Consider the following 3,586-nt stretch of genomic DNA (forward strand, 5'->3'; position numbering starts at 1 on the left):
CAACATACATATTCTTAATCATAAATGCACATGTAATATGTGTTAATCATGCGGCAAAAAATATCGTCTCGTGCAAATGCACGGATAACTTGCTAGTTGACTTATAAAGCTTAGGCTTATGAAAAAGATAAAAGGTATTTAATATTAAATATAAACAAAATATTGACTATACAACGCAAGTATGGAATGATGTTTGCCAATTTCAAATTTGTTGTATTCAAATTCTATTTCAAGAATAGAAACATGCTCAACAAAATTTGGTAAATTAATTTTAAATTTACTTCTAAAATAGTTTTATCTCAATTTTGGATACACATTTTTTATATAAATTTGGATTATGATATTTTATTTAATTATTAAACCCTCATCATAGGAATTACATTTTCAAATACTTTAAAAAAACTACCATAATTATTGTTGTTTCTATAATAATTAGTGTTATACGAGTTAACTCTGTAACCCCCAAGTGTAGAGATAACACCATTAGTACGAGCGGATGATTGTTAGGGTAGGTGGGGCAACTGTCCCCTCAAATTATGTTTAGTTCAAAAAGATTTAATTTTTTTCTAAGATATTGTTTAATTTGTGTGGCCTTTCTAAAAATCATAGATAATTGATCAGTTTTCTTTTTATATGTAGATATTAATATTGTTTATAATATCATGTTCATAATAATTTTACACTTATAAAAAAGATTATGATGATCACTTGTTGTCTTTGTTAAAATTATTTTTATAAATCATTTAATCTTGATAACATATATATTTTTGTGCAAAAACTATATCTTACGAATTTCAATTAGTAAGAGAATATTAACTTGAGATATCAACGTCAACAGTTTATTGTTGATGTAGTTAATCATTCAGTTTTAAAAAACTCTTAAGCATATCTGAATTAAGTGTAACTTTGACAATACGAGAAAAGTTAATGCATATTATTTACTTGATCGGATTATTCGTCTTATCTTAAGTATTCAGGTTTAGCTACTACAGAAATATCATTTTCAACAACAAAGATAACCAAATAAATTAATGTAGCAAAATAAGGAGTTGAATTTCCTGTAGACAACATGATGATTTATATTTAAAGGGAAATATATTAAAATTTTAGTCATAATTCAATCATTAATGAGTTTGAGTCTTTAAAAGAACGGATAACCTTACTTTAAATGAATGCAAAATTTTCTTTCATATCTTTAATTATTAATTATTATTACTTTAGAATTAATATGTTGTTTTGAACATTTCTTTATATTTTTTTGTTACTATATTAATCTTAATTATAAAATGTAATTAAATATTGTCCTTCCTAAACTTTGCATTAAGATCCACCAATAACCATCGGGTATAAGTAATATACTTTAAGATTGACAACACATTTTTATAATATTAATCACAAAAACGGTTTTGGAATTATGAATCTGAAAACAGTGTTTGGTTTTTAAGTTTTTAAAACTTGAAATTAAAATTATTACAAACGTGCCCTTTCTTATTAGAGTTCAGAATCAAAAGATCTTCAACTTTTATTTATAAATAATATTCTCTTTTTAGGCATTAGACTTTATTGGGACTTAAAAGGAATCCTCACCATTTTGTTAGTGTTTAATAGAGGTGTACCCTCATTGGTTGATATCAAATTTTATGGAAATTTTTTAACTCACTGAAGTAATATATATGTTCAGGTTGAGTTAGATGATGAATTAAAAATTGCGATCAGAAAATTTGTGGATCCACTAAGTAAGGTTAAAGTTGGAAATTTTGATGTATGAAACAAGCCAACTCAACGTTATTTGAGAAAATTTTGCATAGTTGGACATAAACAATATAAATAGTTAGTTTTATTAAAGTAATTATAATAAGACTAGAAAACATTTTCTAAAGTATGAAACAGAATAAAATGATATATAAATTGCAGCATCTTATTTCCCCTACCAAAAAAAAAAGATTTTCACTAATAAGTATGTGAAACATAGAATAAAATGATATATAAATTCCAACATCTTATTTCCCCTACCCAAAAAAGATAATGTACCAAAAAAATCTTATTTCCCTGATTTATTTCCACTTTTGTACTTAGTCTATGAGCCATATATGACTCATTGACTCGTAAGTCCTAATGCTTGTAGTCTTGTACCAATTATTTTACATAAATGTGAATGAATGAACAGCTAAATGGTCAACATATTTTATACTACTCGGTGGGTGAGGATCTTTCAAAGTACATAAAAAAAATAAAAAATTTATGATTGACACTTTTACCTTTTAAATATAATATAATGATATGTTTGTCTAAATTAATATCCATGCACAGTAAATATAAAAATTTATATACATACAATATATCATATATTATTCATTTATATTATTTACATTTAAAAGTCAGTAATAATGAAAAGGGCGTTCATAAGGTGGTCTGATGGTGAGAGGGCAGTAGTAAGGAATGGAGTGCAGGAGGTTGTGGGTTCGAGTCCCACCATCAACAAAAATGAGAGTTATAAGGGTGATTTAATGGTCCGCAATATTAGCTTATGGGCGGGAGCGAATTTTGTGATACCCGCCGCGAGGGTACCAGCAAATTTATATATTTGATTTTTAGTTAAACTTTTATATATATTTATTATTATTTTTAGATTATATATCATATATAGTTTATTATTATTTCATAATAAATTACACATATTTGACTATGATTATAAATTTATCATATAAATATTATATTATTCATGTAACAATTATTTTTACATATTATTATTAAAATTATATAAATATATAATTAAAATTAAAAACTCATTTGGTACATGCTATCCGCACGGGTACCCACAACTATTGCGGGTTTGGGCATGGGAAAGCACTACCGACAACTGTTGCCATCCCTAAAGTGCATACATACTATTATGAACTCTAAGCCTCTATTTGTTTTTTAAGGTGAAATCAAGGTTATTAGGACAGACCAGACGGTCCGACCGGTCCAACCGTCACTCGCTTAAATAGACGGTCACGTATGCCCTGAAAACCGGGAACCCTTTCCAAGCCGTTTTGGGTCGTGGGAAAACCGGTCCAACTGAGTTAGACCAGGTAAAACTAGAATAACCCGGTTGGTTAAACCGGCCGACTATAAGAAATTAAAAAAAAATACAATGTAGTGAAAAGCGTAACTGCACAGTGCACAACAATTTATCTTGCATTATGCAAAACATGATATTGATAAGTATGTTATTCACGTATTTTAATTAATTATATAATATATGTATATATATATATAATTATATACAATATTATAATGTTGTCTGGTCCGACCGAACGACCTAACCGATTAAATCGGTTAGAACCTATACTTGACCTCTTCCGGTTTGATGTCCGGCTCGGGTTTCATAACATTGGGTGAAATAGAGTGGAGAGAAAGGGGGAAAGAAAAAATGAAGAGAAAGAGGACTTTTCTTCCCTTTGGGAAGAGAGAAGGAGAGAAGAGAAAAAAAAAGTGAGTAAGACCCACCATAAATGTTCTCTCATATAGTTTGGAGAGAAAAACTGAGAGTCAATTTCTTTTATGAAACTAGTAAGTTACTCGTGCATTTGCACGGGGCAAT

Source organism: Lupinus angustifolius, chromosome LG19 (assembly GCF_001865875.1).
Source record: "Lupinus angustifolius cultivar Tanjil chromosome LG19, LupAngTanjil_v1.0, whole genome shotgun sequence".
Classification (NCBI taxonomy): Eukaryota; Viridiplantae; Streptophyta; class Magnoliopsida; order Fabales; family Fabaceae; genus Lupinus; species Lupinus angustifolius.